This window comes from Pelmatolapia mariae, linkage group LG3_W (assembly GCF_036321145.2).
Source record: "Pelmatolapia mariae isolate MD_Pm_ZW linkage group LG3_W, Pm_UMD_F_2, whole genome shotgun sequence".
Lineage (NCBI taxonomy): Eukaryota > Metazoa > Chordata > Actinopteri > Cichliformes > Cichlidae > Pelmatolapia > Pelmatolapia mariae.
Window position 1 is genome coordinate 21,801,330 of NC_086229.1, and position 19,702 is coordinate 21,821,031.

The following is a 19,702-nucleotide window of genomic DNA, read 5'->3' on the forward strand; positions in this document are numbered from 1 at the left end:
AAAGTTAAAAGTTGTTTGGTCCAGTTAAAAACCAAAATGTCTTTTCCAGCGACCATAAAAAAAAAATCTCTGACGTTAAGTTGAATGTTTTGTGCGATTTGGCACATTTCAAATAAATAAATATATAAATGAATAATCCAAAAAGTAGCTATATTAGTGTGCACTCGCGGAGCAGATACTGCACATGGAGCGGACATTCCCGTACTCCCTCATTATTGCTCTTGGGGACTTTAACAAAGCCAATCTGAGCCAAGAGCTTCCCAAATACAAGCAGTATATTAAATGCCCGACCAGAGAGGAGAGGACATTGGACCATTGTTACAGCACGTTCAGTGGGGCCTGCCGTGCGGTGCCCCGCGCTTCACTCTGACTTTCTGACCACGTCATGGTCCACCTGATCCCCGCGTACAGACAGAGGCTGAAGCTCTCCAAACCTGTCGTGAGGACTAAAAAACTGTGGAGCAACGAGGCTGTGGAGGAGCTTCGCACGTGTTTGGAGTCTACAGACTGGGACACAATGAAGGCTGCTTCTAACAGCTTGGATGAGTTTACGGACACTGTCACCTCCTATATTCACTTCTGTGAGGACAGCATTGTGCCATCACGCACCAGGGTGAGTTATAACAATGACAAACCCTGGTTTACTCCTAAACTCAAAAAGCTGTGGCTGGAAAAGAGAAAGGCGTTCAGAAGCGGAGACAGGGACTGCTACAGAGAGGCCAAGTACACGTTCACTAAAGAAGTGGACATTGCTAAACATCAGCACTCTGAGAAGATGCAGCAGCAGATCTCAGAGAATGACTCGGCCTCTGTGTGGAAAAGTTTTAGGAATATCACCAACTACAAGCCTAAAACCCCCCACTCCACTGATGACTTGCTCTTGGCCAACACCCTTAACGACTTTTACTGCCGTTTTTACGAGCCATCAAACAGCCCTCACACCTCCAACGGCCCCAACAATAGAAACACTTTGGACACTCATTCCCCCACCTCTCCTCCCTCCATAGAGCCATCACCACCATCAAACACTTCACCTACAACACCTCCCTCCACACCCCACACCAAGGAGGATTTCACACCACCTTCTCCCACCACAACTCTTCATATTCATTAAGCAGATGTGAGGAAGCAGTTTAAGAGTCTGAATGCTCGAAAAGCTCCTGGCCCAGACGGTGTGTCTCCTGCCACCCTCAGACACTGTGCAAACGAGCTGGCCCCAGTGTTTTCTGGCATTTTCAACTCCTCACTGCAGGCATGTCATGTGCCTGCCTGCTTCAAGTCCTCTACCATAATCCCTGTCCCCAAGAAACCTAGGATCACTGGACTAAATGACTACAGACCTGTGGCTCTGACATCTGTGGTCATGAAGTCATTTGAGCGCCTGGTTCTCTCCTACCTCAAGACCCTCACAGCCCCCCTCCTGGACCCCCTGCAGTTTGCATACAGAGCCAACAGGTCTGTAGACGATGCTATCAACATGGCTCTACACTTCATCCTGCAGCATCTGGACTCCCCAGGAACCTACACCAGGATCCTGTTTGTGGACTTCAGCTCTGCCTTTAACACCATCCTTCCAGACCATCTCCAAGGCAAGCTTTCCCAGATGAATGTGCCTGATCCCATCTGCCGGTGGATCACTGACTTCCTGACGGACAGGAAGCAGCATGTGAGGCTGGGAAAGAATGTCTCGGACTCCCGGACCATCAGCACCGGCTCCCCTCAGGGCTGTGTTCTTTCTCCTCTGCTCTTCTCCCTGTACACCAACTGTGCACCTCCACCCACCAGTCTGTCAAGCTAATCAAGTTTGCAGATGACACCACCATTATTGGACTCATCTCGGATGGGGATGAGTCTGCCTACAGGAGGGAGGTTGAACGTCTGGTGTCCTGGTGCAGCCACAACAACCTGGTGCTGAATGCCCAGAAGACAGTGGAGATTATTGTGGACTTCAGGAAGCACACAGCCCCACTCCCCCCCATCATCCTGACTGACACCCTCATCACCTCTGTGGACTCATTCCGCTTCCTGGGTACCACCATCACCCAGGACCTGAAGTGGGAGCCCACCATCACCTCCGTCATAAAGAAAGCCCAGCAGAGGATGTACTTCCTGAGGCAGCTGAAGAAATTCAACCTGCCAGCACGGACGATGATGCAATTCTACACTGCAATCATCGAGTCCATCCTCACCTCCTCCATCACCGTGTGGTACGCTGGAGCCACTATCAAGGACAAGCAGAGACTGCAGCGTGTTGTGCGCTCTGCTGAGAAGGTGATTGGCTGCAGACTCCCATCTCTGCAGGACCTGTACACCTCAAGGACACTGGGGCGTGCAGCTCGGATCACAGCTGACCCTTGGGCGATCATGGCTCAAGAGTTGGGAGTTCGCCTTGTAATCCGAAGGTTGCCGGTTCGAGCCCCGGCTTGGACAGTCTCGGTCATTGTGTCCTTGGGCAAGACACTTCACCCGTTGCCTACTGGTGGTGGTCAGAGGGCCCGGTGGCGCCAGTGTTCGGCAGCCTCGCCTCTGTCAGTGCTCCCCAGGGTGGCTGTGGCTACAATGTAGCTTACCATCACCAGTGTGTGAATGTGTGTGTGAATGGGTGGATGACTGGATATGTAAAGCACTTTGGGGTCCTTAGGGACCAGTAAGGCGCTATATAAATACAGGTCACTTACCATTTACCATTTCTCACCCTGGACACAGTCTGTTTGACCTGCTCCCCTCAGGCAGGAGGCTCCGGTCCATTCGCACCAGAACCTCTCGCCACAAGATCAGCTTCTTCCCCTCTGCTGTTGGACTCAAGAACTGTTCCCACCACTAACACATGACCCTACACTGTGTTCACTGCATCATTCCATGTTTGGCACTGATCACCACCTGCACCCATGTATATATCTATCTACTTAGCACTTTTAATTCTTTAATTCTTATTTTTACGTCTATTTAAGCGTTATATGACAGTATGTTTGCACTAAGTACCGTAGCAATTTCCTAATGTTGTAAACCTGCTCAACATTTGGCAATAAAACCCCTTCTGATTCTGATTCTGATATTAATACTGAAACACAAGAAAAGAAAGTAAAATATTCCCTCCAAAACTTATACATTCTCTGACAGGAGAATTTATAAACATGTTTACTTTATCAGGTTTTAGCAGTGTGCACAGGTGGTTAACAATATTACCAGCTGTGCTTGTGGCTGGTATACACAGATATTTCCGTGCCGTGTGTGACATCAATGGGAAACGTTTTTTATGCATTTTCCACCAAGCCATTGGATCTTCTTCTCCGTCTACGACCTCCTCGCTGAGGTAACAGTCCATTTCTATTTGTGCCTTCTCCTCCAGTGTGCAATTTGGCAATTCGTCAATGTTTGGACTTCTGTGTTTTAAATGCGCAAATCAGTCCGTGCATGATTACACTGCTCCACCCATCAAAAACTCTACGCATGTGCAAATATATCGCCTGTCGTCGGTTATTGGACTGATGATTGTGGGTTGGAAAAGTTTTTTATTTCGCCCAAACTTATGTTGCAGCCATCGAATCCTAAATGTAAAAATATTTACCAGTGTGGAGCATTATGTTTATCTGCTTAACTAAAGATTAGGTTAGATTATTGGGTTGTCATGTATTTAATATATATTGCCGATTATATATTGCTGATTATATTTGCTGATTATATTGCTTTATGTTTAGGCCTTTATTAACCAGAAGAACTAGGTCAAAGGGTGGTAGGTTGCCCTGGCAACAGACCTCAGAAAGGGGAAGTTATTGCAAGCTGCACAGGAAGTTTTAGTGCACAGGCATATTAATAAATCAGACACAGAAAAGAGGAACTGACTAGAAGGAGTTTGTTTGTAATGAAACTGTGTGTGACGTGTGTGACGTCTGAAGTACAAAAATAACACTATGAGACACATGTTGAGCTTGTAGAGTAGAGTTTCTGCAACTGGCTTTTGGGGCTGTGCAGGACTCTCTCTTCCGGAAGATGATTGAAATAAAAGAAATATAAAATGTTTTGACCACTATGAGTCGGGTTTTCTCTATTCTATCATGGGGATCAAAGAATCGGGTTTTAATATTTGGTGTTTCCGCCCGGTTCTCCTTGCAACAGAGAGAACAAATGTGGCCGAAGGTTGGATCTGATATGATGCGAACAGGAGACCGGTCTAAAAAGATTTAAAGGTAGACACAAACCTGTTCAGAGAAAAAGCAAATTTGTGCATATTGGATGAATTCTAAATTATCTGTTCGCTGAGTTGATGATCTTAACTATTAAATTGGCTCAGTAGTGGTAAAACTGAAGTCTTGAGAATAAAGTAAAGCTTTGAAGTAAGGATAATGAAACTTTGAAAACAACAGTACTGATTTAAAAGGTTACATGGTATTTCATGGTAAAAGAGAAAAGAGACCAATGTGTGTTTAGGATAACACAGGATCATAGGTTATTGGTCATTTTATGGTTTAATAAGTGTCATTTTCAAGTCCAGCGGTGGAAACGGCCCCCCTATTGGAGATGTCCAATAGGAGCTCCGACGTGAGAATATTCCTGGTTAAGCTACCAGCCAAGACTTGGGACCTAGCTAATTATCAGAGGATCATTTTGTGGGACACTTATTTTGTCAGTAGAAAGAGTAATTTCGGACGTGGAAGTCCGACAAAAGGACGCCTTGAGTTGGGCACTCAGGATTTCAGAGAATCGAGTCAGTTGTGATCTTGAGTTTCAATGGTAAATTGATTTTGAAGGAAAATCAATTTTCACTGTGTTGAAGTAATTCTGATGATATTACTGGATGCACTGTGATACAAGTGAAGAATCAGTTGTGTATGTGTGGATATACAATTGTGTTGATATTGATGGATCCGTTGCGGTCCATGTGAAGAAACAAGACTGGGTCTGTTGATATATTTTTCATGAATGTTACTGGATCCGCGGAGGTCCATTTGATGAAGTTCTTGGGCAGATAAATGACAGAAACAGTTTTTGGATTTTGTGGAGAATTTTGAAGCACTGAGGTTGAATTTTCTCTGTGCTTGGTGCGCTGTGAGGACTTATATCACAGTTATAAGTCCAAGGTTTTTTGCCCTGGAGGCCAAGAGTTGTGTGTAGAGAAGAGCATGACTTAGAAAAGGGCATTTATGGTCATATTTTGTCTAATTTGGGGAGAATTGTCCCCTGTGTGTTTATTTCTCTTCTCTTTTAAGAGGACATACACAGTTACTGGGTGCGGTCTACTTCCCCTTTCTGATTCTAAACAGCATGTTTGATGAAAATAGTCTATCACAAGCATGTTTTGGGTGATTCTTAGTGTGAATGTTGTGAGTACTGGATTTGAGTGATTCTGTGTGATTGTAGCAAAATAATAAATAAGTAATAATAACATTATGTCAAGCAGGAAGTGAACCAGCAAGTCTGAATATAGCTTGTGAGCTTGTGAGAGACGTTGCAACATGAAAACAGAGGAATTAGAGACTGAATGTTACAAATAGAAAAGAGGTCATGAAGATTAAACAGCATCTTGAGCATGTGAGTCTGATTATCATCTTGTCCAAGTTGCTTAGTGTGTAGTAGTTTTTAGAATAGTGAATTAGAAGTGCTCTTGTACAGATTGATCAAAAGAAGTGATTACTGTAGAAAGAAATAAAATAATTCAATAAGGTGGTAATGTTTAAACATGCATTTCTCTTGTCACGGCAACTTCTTGAGAGATGACTCAGTATGCAAATTAGTTGAATGACTGGGGACAGGAAAAGAAAAAAGAGGAACTTAGGTTTCCTGTTTAACTGTATGCGTGAAGCTTGCACTGTAAGAGACACTGTGACTGTGTGGCTTTTAACAAGATTTTCTGTGTACTGAGCAGGTGAAATTATTGTCAGGACCCTGAAGAACTTGTGGCAAAACTTTTCTGTGTTTAAGATTTTTGGGGTTGTTGTTGTAGTGATGGGTTGATTGTGTCGGTTAGGTTTGGGTTATCTTCTTATTTTAATAGAGGGAGTTTTATTAAACATGGACATGTATTAGAGGGGCCTATTATTTTTGTAATAGTGCACTTAGAGAAAACCTGTCAGGTGATTTTGTTTTGTGCTTTGATGAGCTAATAAACCGCTCTCTTTTTCTGTCACGGCTGGGGCAGCAGTCGTGTTGAGTAATGAAAGGAGGACCCAAAATGCAGGCAGCCGACTGATGATACTAGTGATGTTTATTTACAGAAGTGGAGCGACGGAACAAGCAATGAGGAATGACTGACAAAACCTAGACTGGGAAAACTAAATGACAAACCTAAGCATGAGACGGAGAGCGGAGAATGCAGAGAGACGTTACACCGAGAAACACAGACAAACGCAGATGAGCCGACAAAGTGGTGGGAGTTTCTGAAGTTGACAGAGTCTCCATTAATCCCATGCAAACGTACACCTATCTGGAACAACCCTGACATATTACAAAACAATAATATGATAAACTTTTCAGATTGGAGTAGTAAAGGAATCAAATATTTAGAACATATACTAGAAGGAACAGAATTTATTTCATTTGACAGACTAGTTACACAATATGGGATCAACAAGAAAAGATTTTTAGAATATCAACAAATTAAATCCATAGTAAAAAAGAGATTTAAACCGGGTCAAGTTGAACTACAAACACCACCAAGTGTGGTTCAATTTCTTACTCTTAAAACCCCCAAATTACTATCCAAAATATACAGAATGCTTTCTAAAACAGATGAATCAATATCACTTCCTATTGCAAAATGGGAAGCGGATTTATCAGTTAACTTAGACCAAAACTTCTGGTCTCAGATTTGCTTAAAAACCTTTCATTTAATTAGAAATCCCAGTCTTCAATTAATTCAATACAAAATACTACATAGAGTGCACTATACAGGTCATCGGATGTTCAAGATGGGCTTTACGTCTACCAACAACTGCTCACACTGCCAAACCAATTCACCGGACAATTATATCCACGCCCTTTGGCTCTGTCCACCAGTTCAGAAGTTTTGGCGTGAGATATGTGAAGACTTATCAAAGTGTCTGAAATGTAACATTCCAACTTCTCCTTTAGTATGTTTGTTGGGCAGCTTAGATAATGTCACTACGGAAAAGAATATAGCCCATATGGTTTTCACTGCCCTATGCATAGCCAAGAAAACAGTCCTCATGAACTGGAAAAATAAAAATAATCTTAATTCTAACCAATATAGAAATTATCTATTAGATTACATTAGTCTTGATACAGCCTCTGCCACCACATCAGATCAATTGCTCTGGGCTCCTTTGATCAGCTCCATCACCTAGTGGGGGTGGGGGGCCATAGTTTGGTCCCACCTTCACTGTTGTGATTGGTGTGGGGGTAGGGACAGGCTTAGGGCGTCGGGGGGTTCCCCAGGAGCATCTTCCTTGGGGGGCTCAACCCGGGGTAGCGGTCATGGCCAATTAGGGGCTCTGTTGGCTCTTAGGTGACGGTTTCCTCGTGGCTGCGTGCAGCGGGGCTAGGGGAGGGTCTGTGCTGACGGACGTGGGTTACTGACCTGGTAGCCTGGCTGCCCCTGGGTGGGTCCGGGATGGGCGTGAGGTTCTGGGGGCGCTCCGTCTCTGGGCTGGGGCCCTGGCCGGGCCTCAGGGGCTTGGGTCCTGGTTGGTGTGTTGCCGAGGTTGTGGGCGGGTGGGTGTATGGGGGCCCGGCCCTGGCGCGGGGTGCCGCCGGTGCATCGAGCCACCTGGGGGGCTCTTCAACTGGTGGGGGAGGTTGTCACATCTTGCAGGAGCTTTCCTCTCTTCAGGAACTCTCTCTGCAGGAGGGGGAGATACAGGAGTGGTGGAGGAAGATCTCAGCCTGGGCGTCTATTGTCTTGTGTAGTCTGGAAGATGAGTGGATGATGGGGTGGGTGCAGTTTTCTCTGTGGTGGGGTCAGGTGAATTGTCCCGGGCTCTGTGGGGCCGGGGGGCGCTGCTGCACTGGGCCCCGGTCCGGATGGGCCTGGGCCCCCTTTCCCTGGCGGGTTGCACAGCATGGGGGTGCCTACTGGGGTCAGCGGGGGAGCTGGCCCCAGGGAGGGGTCACTTGCCCCTCCCTTCCTCCCCTCCCCATCTCCAGCGGCCTCCCTCTTCCCGCTCCGCCACAATCACCCACACATGCAGGGCCTTGGGGTAGGGGTGTGTCACCAGGGTGCAGAGGAGACATCCCCCCCCTCTGTCCCCTTCTGGCTGCCTCTGCCTCAATTTTATCCCACAACTTAGACATTCACATTACTCACACTCTCATTACACATACATATAGGATCTTGGAGGTGGGCACGCTACACGGATTCCAAACTACCATCAGGGTGTACACCTCACCCCTGGCGTCGTTGCCCACCTCTCAATTTTAAATACATGTAGACACTGAGGGCTAGCAGGAGGGGCTATATGCTTACCTGCTGCTCTGGCAGGTGGCTCCATGCCCTCCTGGGTTTTAAATGCACCTTAGAACACACATACATCAACAGTACATATGAGCGGGTGGAGGGAGGTTTGGAGTCTTCCTACACCCCCGTTCTCTGCGGCCTGCTGGAGCAGGGGGGCTAGGAGGAGGAGTTGGCCGTCCGACTGGGGTCTGGTGTATGGGGCCTCCCTGCTGCTGCGGAGTCGGGGCGGTCTGCTTCTCCCCACCGCAGGGAAAAGGGTTACACCACCTGAGTCTGGGTGCAGTTTCCCCCTCCAGGGGCAAGGGCACCTAGACTCGGGGCTTAGAGTACGCTTGGGGAGTGTGATTGTGTGTACAGCGTCTCTCTATGTCTGTCTCCACGTTGGGTGAGTGTTGAGCAATTGTATATGAGAGCATGAGGGTGGGAATAGATGTTTGTATCTGTGTGTGCCTGTTTGTCTGTGTCTATATGTCAGGTTGGGTATCAGACGCCACCTCTCTGGGGACATCTCAGGCCCTCCAAGGTTTGGAGGCCCATCTCCCCCCACCACTTCCCCTGCCGGTGGCGGACGCCCTCAGACATCGGTGCGTTGGTGGTTCTCTGTCTCCGGGGGTGGGCGCCCAGGTACCCACCGGCTCACTCCTTGGCGGCTGCTTGTAGGGGCCTGGAGCCTAGGGCTCGCTCGGGCCACTTTGGGGATGGGGTGCCCTCGGCCTCACGGCCCGGGGCTCGGCCACTCAGGCACAGCTGGCTGCCGGCGGAGCTCACGGGCACGTCACTGCAACCCCCCCTGGCTTCTGCTCCGCGGCTGCTGAGTGACCCCTCATCTGGGACTCTCCTCAGCTCTTTCTGGGATAGTGGCGCGGCTGCCCCTCTGTTGGTCTTCCTTGGTCTCTTGTGTTCTGGGGGCCTCTGGATGTCTGGAGTCTTGATCTCCTCCATACCTGCTTCATGCCCTGGAGGTCGGGGCAGTGGCCCCCCACACCCTCTAGCAGACCATTACATGAAGGAACCTTTTAAAAACAAGCGCGTTCATGCTCACAGGTGTACACACGGGTGATCACACACACAAATTACACCCTTTTTGGCTCCTACCTCAAAGCACACTGTGCGCTGTCGATCTCACGTGCTGCACAATAATGTTTAATATTTAGTATTTACTGTCATATTCCCATATATCATTGTGATCTTGTTTATTACTCTCGTTTTCTTCTGCTTGCTTTCTTTTTTCTTTCTCAACAGGTGATCCAGGTGATCGATATATGTATTTTTTGTCTGCTTATTCTGTTGGTTTTTGTTTTTTGCCCTTTTTCCCCGTCCCTCTTCTCAGGTTTTTTTCTTTCCCTCTTTCTTTCTCCACATTCTCTCCTCCAGTCAAGTCTGTCCCGTATTCAGCAAGTGAAAATAAAATAAACAATAAAAAGTTGAATCAAATGGACCATTACGGCAAGGCTGGGATGGTCCATTTGGTAAAGTAAATCCGTTGGGCATCTTTCTTCGCCTTTAGACAATAATTCTGATGGCAAAAGAACCAAACGGGACAGGTAAAAAAAAAAAAAGACAAAGACAAAGAGCAGACCGACACCCACTAAATATACACACACAAGGTAATCTGGTGATCACACACAGGAGGGAAGAACAGCTGATCCTAATACACATGATGACTGGAGGACACAAGCTGAACACAATGACACAGACCTTCAGAATAGAACAGGAAATCCAGAACACGAGCCTTCAAAGTAAAACAGGAAACACACAGACTGATTTACAACACAACACGGGGACATGAACAGAGCACCGAGGACAGACACAGGTAGGGCTGATAAAACACTAAACTTCAGGTTCAACCCTAAACTAATACAAAAGCAGAATAAACACAAGGCACAAAATGAACTTCAAGGAAGCACAAAACGCTGGGTCAAAATGACCCAGGATTATGACATTTTCTCATTTTTGTTCTAAGCAGGCCTGCATGATTGAATTAACAGCGCTGTAAAATTTCCGGGAGAACAAATATAAGGTGAGCTTTTCCAGATTACAACTGGCTGAGGAGAAGGCTACCTGTGGGGACCTGATCAGGTTGTAAGTCCTTGTCTAAAAGGATTGCAGTCAATCCAGTCCAAGAGCATAAAGAACTCTTTTCCTAAAAAACAAAAAAACAAAACAAAATAAAACAAATGAATGAGCTCATGTTGCTGACGGTGGAGAATCTGATTATTTGCGCGGGAGTCTCCACTATCTGCAATATCTGTTGTGAATGCGTGTGAGTGAATGTGTGTGAATGGACTGTGACTGGACGGACGATGTGGACTAAAGGTTGGACCGACTGGACACTGAGATAAAGACTGGACTAAGGATAGAATGAATAAATGTGGACAAACAATTTACCATGCCGGTAAGAGAAAGGGGATGCTTTGCTTTGCTTTGTTTTGCTTTTGGCCGGAGCAGGAGGAGGAGAGAGAACGGAGGGGAGACTGAAGGTTCACATAAGAGTGTGGAGCTGAAGACTTAATCTTTTGGCTGCTAATTTTGGGTCGCTGATGTTTGCTTTAAAAAAGAAAAATGTCTGTTTTATTGACTGGGGTTAGATTATGGTATTACATTATATTGTTGGGAAAATGCCAAATGCTAAAGGGGAGAAAATTTTTGATATAATTCATGTTACCATTAACTGAAGAAACACAGGACTGATAACTGTTCTGTTTTAAGTTTTCTTTCTTATAACACAGATTGGATAATAAGTGGGGAAAACTGAGTATGAAATGTGAACCACAGGTTAACACACGGGTTTTGTTTCTAGGAAGTTCCAAGGATGCAGGCTCTGGATGGAGCCAGGAGTTCGAAAAGATTTGACATGATGATTAAATTGATTTTATCCCTTAAACACAGGTTTGCAGGCCCGGAGCAAATATACCCGAGAGGAGGATCGCTGAGATGTTTGGAGAAATAATATGACTAACCTTTTTTCTTTTGATTTCCTAAGCTCTGGTGAAGCATTTTCAGTTTGTGACACACAAGAGGCGTCAAAAGGGGGAATTTCAGGTTTAGTTTGAGATAAGGGGTTTTAGGATGATTTTATGACTGGTTGGGTGATTGATAATTTAGGTATAGTAAAACTTATGCATAAGTGATTGCTTATATGCTTAAGCTTAACTGATTGAAAATCTCTGACTTGGGTTGGATGTATTTTAGTAGAATAAGCGTTTATAATCATTTTTCATACACACATTGCAATTGTGCTCATAAAGAGTTGTTAAGCACTCACCCTTAAGAAGGTCATAAGCTTCGTTCAGTCGCTGATGTTTGCTAAATGTAAAAATATTTACCAGTGTGGAGCATGATGTTTATCTGCTTAACTAAAGATTAGGTTAGATTATTGGGTCTTTAGCTAAGAATATAAAGTGTCATGAGGTAACTGTTGTTGTGATTTGGCGTCATATAAACAAAACTGTATTGAATGCTTGAGGAAAAGTTGCTGTGAGCATACAGTGGTTTTTTTTTTTTATAGCACACCAGCTAGAAAGTCCCTTTGTATAGGTGAACTCTAGTATAGTCTTAATCATTTTCAGTTATTTTTTTTAATAATAAATTTTTTTTGTTTGTTTTTTTTACCTCTGTAGAGAAGTTTCCATGAACATACTCCAAGACCCACAATGGCAGCGACGGCCAGGAAAGCCGGGATCACCCAGGCCCCAGCTGGGAAAGTGTACGGCTCTGTGAGAGACCAAGAACAAAACGAGGTTTACATAAACACAATTATTCTGATCCAAAAAGAGACTGTCTCTTTTTTTCTCTCAGGTTAAAGAATGAAGTCAGCAGTATGGATTTCTTCAGTCAGTCAGAAAACACCTCCACCCAAACTGAAAGAGCAGTGAAGACACCATCAGTCTGACTAACTCATGTAACAGGAAACTATCAAAGTCACCTCAAGACTAATAGATAATAGCAAAAAGCAGTCAAATCCTTATTAGTCACACTATAACATGTGTTATGTGTATGTACAATACATCTTAATTTGAGATCCTCCCGTATTCTCTGAAATGCTGCAAACATAAAACTACAGACTGATGAAATGTAAAAAAAAAAACCCAACAAAAAACAATTGTGTTTTAATAAAGTTTCAACTCTACTTTCACTTTTATGAAATGTCATCCTGTTTTAACAAACAGTTCCATCTTTTCAGCTGCTCCAATGACTGACTGACACTCTGAATGAGTCTGACCTTCAAATCATCCCAATCAGGCAGTTTCTGAGGATCATGTTCAGACAACCTGACCTTTGACCTGCAGCTGAACATCTGTCAGTCTGGGTTCTTCTCCCGTCACCTTGATGTTGCAGGTGTAGTTGCCGTTGTCAAAGGTGTGGGGTTTCCTCAGAGTGAGGCTGAAGTCTCCAGTCTGCAGAGTCTTCATGGATGTTCGGTCTCTGTAACACTGGTTTTGACCTGTCAGATTGTCCTTTTTCTGCTGACGCTGGTGGATGGTTGGAGGATTGAGGTCGTAGCGGCTCCACACCACGGTGGTGTTTTCAGATGTACCATTAAATGGACAGGGCAGCAGGACTGACTCCGCCCCTTCGTACACCTCCACGATGAGAGCTTGTCGTGACACTGTGAGGACACAGAGACACAAACATGAATCAGATGTTTGTGTGACCTGTTGGTCACATGACCGCCTGAGATAACCTGCTGAAAAATATTTGATCAGTAAGAGAACCGTGAGGGAAAATGTGGAGAACTGAGAGAACTCTGGAACCTGCAGATACCCCGACACGACGCTCCGTCATGTGGAGGAGTTAACAGTCTTCTCTGCTCTTCTCAGAGTTCTTGTTTTTAATGTTTATCCACTGACCTGTATGTGCAGTGGGTTTTAGGGTGTGTTGCTGACCTTTGACCTGCAGATGTATTTCTCTGAGTATCCACACGCAGGACTCCGGAGTTGCGTTTTAACAGAGACGGTTTTATTTACAAGTTCTTCACCAAGTGTATTTACAGGCAGTGCGAGGATCGTGCTATTTACAAGACGTGAGAGGCAGGGTTCCAGGTCTCCAGGGAAAACAGGGGAATAACACATGCATTCACTCCCACCTCCAGCCAGCCACTCCTTCCACACTCCACACGGGGAAACACGGGGACGGGTCATGGGAATCTAGGAACACAGAAACACACGTTAACTTCTGAAATGGCAGCACGGGAAACTTCGGCTTGACGTGTACTGACTAGAGTCTTCACAACAATCTAGCGTCAAACAGCTGACCTCCTCCCTCTTAAATATCAGCTGGTCTGATGTGGCCCAGGTGTTCCCAATCAAGGAAGGCGTGGACCGAGGGCGTGAACCAATCATGAGTTCCGCGCGGGCAAAACAGGAGAGAGAGGGAGAGAGATAGAAAAAGAGAGCCAGGAGCGGGGATCTTATGATCAGTGCCTTGCTGATCCCGCAGGTCGTGACACTGAGTGTCCTTTCATTTCCAAATGCAGTGATGGTGCAGGTGTAGGTGCCGCTGTCAGATAGGCGAGGATTCCTCAGAGTGAAGCTGAAGTCTCCGGTCCTCAGAGAGTCCATCTTCATGGATGTTCTTCTCTGTAACGCTGGTTTTGGTCTCTCAGTTCATCTCCTGCCAGGTTACGCTGGTGGACGATTGGAGGACTGAGGTCGTGGCGGCTCCACACCCAGTGTTGGGAAGGTTACTTTTAAAATGTATTCCACTACAGATTACAGAATACATGCCTCAAAATGTATTTTGTAACGTATTCCGTTACGTTACTCAATGAGAGTAATTCTGAATACTTTGGATTACCTATTATATTATCAAGCTTTTTACAACTACGTGAATGTACTATTGCTGTGTGATTTATTAACAGCGATACAAGACTTTAGAAATGTTCATCTTTAAATGTGGATGTTGTTAAATGTTTAATTTGTTATTATTTGTTAATATGGAGTAAATGTGTTAGTATTGGAACCACATTCACTGGCTTTTATTTTGAAGTCTGCTCTGTCAGATGACGTGATCATCATGGTGTGTTGTCCATGTTTAACTGGGCCTGAACAGTGCGCTGCCTGGGATGATCTGATATCCTCGTGTCGGTGTTGTTCCCACATCATCATAATAAATGTTGTTCCAGGTTCAACATGGCAAGTCACCAATCACATTGTTGTGACGTCATACTTTTGCAAGCCAAGCCATTCATTCATTTATGAAATTCCAATGTTGCAAGGACAATATGTATAATACTTACTGTTTATTAAAGAACAGTATCCTGAAATGCAAAGAATTCAAATTGCTGGATCGGCGGACAGCAGCGGTTTCTCGCAAGTTAAGTAGTTTTTTTAAGGCGTTTTTTTCCAAAGGCAAAAGTATGATGTCACAACAATGTGATTGGTCCCTTGCAATGTTGAACCTGGAACAACATTTATTATGATGATGTGGGATCAACACCAACATAAGTGTTACTCCCCTCGAGTCTTAATAAAGCTCAACTTGTTCTTTGCATTTTAACTGACATTTATTTCGGACAGGAGGATTCTTCGACATGTCTTAACTAGAGATGGACCGATCCGATATTACGTATCGGTATCGGTCCGATACTGACGTAAATTACTGGATCGGATATCGGAGAGAAATAAAAAATGTAATCGATCCATTAAATATCAAAAAAGCACCTCACAAAACTTGTGACACGGCGTAACTTGCCTCATAACCGTAGCACGTCGGAGCAGTATGCGTCACCTGATAGAGCGGCTGTGTGTATTTGTAGCCTTGCTAGCAATCCAGCATTTCATCTCCGAGGAAGTTATCCCAGAGAGAAGTAAAGCAAGTTCATCTCTGAATGTTTGTAAAGCGTACCTACGTTAAGCTTAACAACCGATATATGGAGCGACTGCCTCTTCTCTCTCTCTCCCTCTCCTGCTGCTACTTCAATCGTGAAACTTATTAATGATCAGCTGATCGGCTTTTCTGTCGCGAGTCCGTCTCTCTTCTTTGTTTTTGGCCCACTTTGCACCAGAAAGAGGAAACCAGTGGTTGAACAACAGCAGCACGTTTAAGCTTGCTAAGCTGTCGTTAGAATTTATTTAGTATTACTTTCTAGACCAGGATCCTTTTCTATGTAGCTGACGGCTGGTAACTGTGCAGGGGCGGATCTAGCAAAGTTTAGCCAGGGGGGCCGATAGGGCATTAACAGAGAAAAGGGGGCACAAAGACATACTTTTCTTTCTTATTCTCATTTAAAATGTCTAGCTTTTAATAAATAATTATCTGAATCTTACACCCAAAGTTTTAATCTGATGTAAAATGTATAGAAGTCATTACTGTATATAGTAACTGTTAAGTCTATATACCCTAGTAAGCTATAGTACTTTTTCCTTTGGGAAAGTACCATCTGTGAATTCTGCAATTCTGTTGAAGAAAGATGTTGAATCTATTTAATTATTCTTGAAAAATAATTTATTTCTGTGCATTTTTTTTCACACTGCATCAAATTAAAGTTGATTACGTCGATTAAGCATCATGAGGTGGAGGGTGGGGGGTTGTTCCCTTTTTTTTTGCTGGGAGTTTGCAACTCTATTAGTTAGGTTGCTTAATATTTCTGCTAAGTACTCTTTAAAATACCAGAATAGGAAGGATGGAGTAGGTTTAAGTTTATTAGATTGATCAGTGTTGCTGAACTATGAAATATTTTGGATGCAGTGTATTTTTTACATACAGGTATAACAGAATAGCTTTAGTGTTGTTGTTTATTTAAACTTGAGTATGAACTTATACACAATGCAGCAAGAAATTAAAAAAACAGTTTTATTGATTAAAAAACACACTATATCGGATTCATATCGGTATCGGCAGATATCCAAATTTATGATATCGGTATCGGACATAAAAAAGTGGTATCGTGCCATCTCTAGTCTTAACATGTAATGATGTCCAACCACAGCCGATACAATCCCGTCAGAACTAAAAGGAAATACAAACTTAAATGAATATTCTTTATAAAACCCTTAAGCATTATATATGATGAAACATTCCAACAAAATGATCAATAAAGTACACATTACACTTCACACTGCGGTAATTGCACTTGAATATCACGCAACACTCGCATATTTACATACAATGATAATAAACAAAGTAGAACATATACCTCATTGGCCTCACTCAAAGGGAATAAAACTTTCATCTTTACATCGTGGGGAGGTCCAAAAAAGGCACTCTTTTATTTATCTTTCTGTAGACCTGCAAACCTCGCGGCTTGTCTCTTAATTAGCTTCCTGAGTGCTACAGCCAAAAAAAAATGCCCTCCTAGCAACAACAGATGGAACTTTAGAAAAGGTTCCTATCTAATTGCACAATTAGCACAAATAACATATTTAAACATATAAATCTAATCAACGAAACATGAATTACTATTTATTTGTTATTTATAATTTCTTAATATTTCAACTTATTGTTTCAACCTTAACTATCTAATAAAATGAACTTGAATGCGAGAGTTGCCTATGACGGCAGCTACAACAAGGATATCAGACCGTGCCAGGCGCAAGCCTCCTGAGTCTCTGTGAGAAAATGCAGTGGTGTTCCTGTGTGCTGGGCTCAGAGCTGCTGCATCAGCAGCATTCTCCTCACTCTGCGGCAAGCAGCAGGCACACCTCACAAACGAAGGGCACAATTACTGCACGCAAACGGGCAACAGAAACACGATCGGTCCCCAAAATGTGCTGGTATGATGTAATTGATAAAATAATTAATTAGAAAAAAGTGTGTATCCGTGTGATGAGGCTCAAACTGCGGGTTAAACAGAGAGGTTCTTACCGCTGATTAGGAGCAGAAGCAGCAGCATCTTCACTCTCCTTTAAAGTCCCGTGAAACTCCTGCTCCTCCTCCAGCTGTGACTCTGACAGCAGGTTATAGTGTCGGTGTGAGTCAGACGCTCAGTGATGCTGATGGTCTGTGTCAGCTGTTAACGTTTGTGGAGCTCACAGAAACATGAAGCTTCAGCTGCTCTGGCCTCCTCTCTGCTTCTGTTATCTACGCTCACCTGCCACTTTATTAGGTACATCTGCTCAGCCTGTTGGTGCTGTGTCAGCGTTACTGATGGGGCTGTTTGTCACTGGGTCACATGGTCACTGAATCTGGCACCACACAATAATATATTCTAAATACATTTACATTAGGATTGAACCACGTGACCTGCCTCACATCTCCACTGAGTCTCCTGATATTATTGATCTAATTATCAGTAATTAGGCTGGCACTGTACCTCATCTGAAGACAAATTAAAAGTTATCTACAAACTTAATAATAAATCTAAGAGATGCAGTTTTCAGTTCTTCAGTGCTGTTTTATTTCATGTTCATTATTGTTCTCATACACATGAACCACAGTAATAACACTCACAGCAGTGACTGAAGAACATCCAGATTCTGCTGCATCTGTGGGAGCCTGCAGAGATCTCACACCGTGAGTGAGGACATCCAGCCAGCATGGAGCTCATTTCAGAGAAGATACTTGTTAACACAAGTTGTAAAGTTTGTGTGCGGTCTTCTGACTGTTTGTTTGTAATTGTTCTCTACCACAACATCCTGTTTACTAAATGCTTCAGGATAAATCTGAATTCATCATCATCATCACACAGTTTAGATAAAGCAGAAAGTAGTTTGAGTCCATCTGATCTCGGACAATATTAGAAATTAAAACATAAATAAACAGATCAAAAAAGAACAATAATGTGATTTAATTGTTTTGGTTCTTTGTGACTTTACTGTCAGCACAAACTCAGTTTTCCTTCTTCATGAACTCTCCACTGCAGCAGGTTTCTTCCTGTAGTCTCACAAACAGACAGCAGGGTGGAGGTGATGTGAGGGTGGAGGCGTGCTGCTGAGTCCAGCTGCTCATAGATCAGCTCTGTGGAAAGACTTCTACACCCGAGTGCTTCTATCTGAGCCCTCTGCTCAGCCTGATGAAGATCCTTCTCATTGTGGAGATCTCTGACACCAGAGAACAAAAACTATCAAAGTAAAACAGAAAAAACTAATGACACCGCCTGACAGATGAGTCTGTGTTTGAATCCTGTGACAACAAGCTTAACGAGTTTAATTACAAGACAAAGTTCACAAAGCAAAGGTTTCCAGTCGGTGGTAGGAGGTAGTAGGAGGTGGAGTTGTTGGTGGAGGTACTGCTTTCAGTTCTACATGGTTAAAGTCTCCAGCCACAGTCACAACTCCCTCTGCTTTGACATTCAGCTGTTCATCATGCAGTACAGCTAACTTAGCTTTAGCCTGTGTGCTATACAAACAGCTTTGACCAGACAGGCAGAAAACCCTGTGGTATGTTGACCGCTCTGCATTTTACTGACAGATACTCCAAACCTGTGAGCAGTGTGTTCACATCAGCAGCTGTTCTGTATGTAGACACACAAACCTGCAGCTTTACAGGACGCACACCTGTCCACTCGAACACTGGAGCACCTCTGACTCCACAGCTGTGTGGGGAGTATTGTGATCCAGCCAGCTCTCTGTGATTATTGTTAGACACCTGTCTGTCCTGGTGACATGATTGTCAGCTGCATCATGTCCATTATGTTGATGAGTGACTTGATGAGTTTGTGAGACTCGGTTTGTGGTTTGTGTTTGCATGTAGCTTCACACCACTGCTAGTGGTATAAAGTTTGTGCTGTTTCCTGATATCCACACATGAATCCTTTCTGCACTGAATTAAGCTTTAAGTAACTGAACTCACCAAATACACACAAAGCTGAGGACACACACCACCATCTGTTTTGATTGGCCTCACCTGGTTCTTACATATCATGAAGCATACTCAGCACACTCTTCATGTTTTATTCAGACTGGCTCCCTCTTGGATTTGGAGTGCTCTGTTACTTTGTGTTTGCACAGTTCTGCATACTGTCAGTCAGCTGTGACAGCAAGGAAACAAACAGCAGGCTGAAAGAAGCAGAATGACCCTTTAACAAATGCTAGGATGATGTGGTGTTCTGGACTCAGTGGATACTGAGAGTGGACTGTGGAGTCCTTGAAGGTCCTGGAGACCAAACTGAACCCTGAATTCAACCTAAAATTAACCTCTATGCCCACGATGGAGTAAGACGAGCAGGGGGAGGTACCAGCTGGACTGTTTCCCCCACAGGTGGATTCACAGGTGAGACACCTGCAGCTTTACTGACACCCAGTGGACACAGCAGGAAACTGCAGCAGCTCAGACAGTAATTCAAGTGTTTATTCAGGGCTGCTGTGGCTCATTAAAAACTCTGAAACTCAAATAAATGAAGGTCTTCAAATG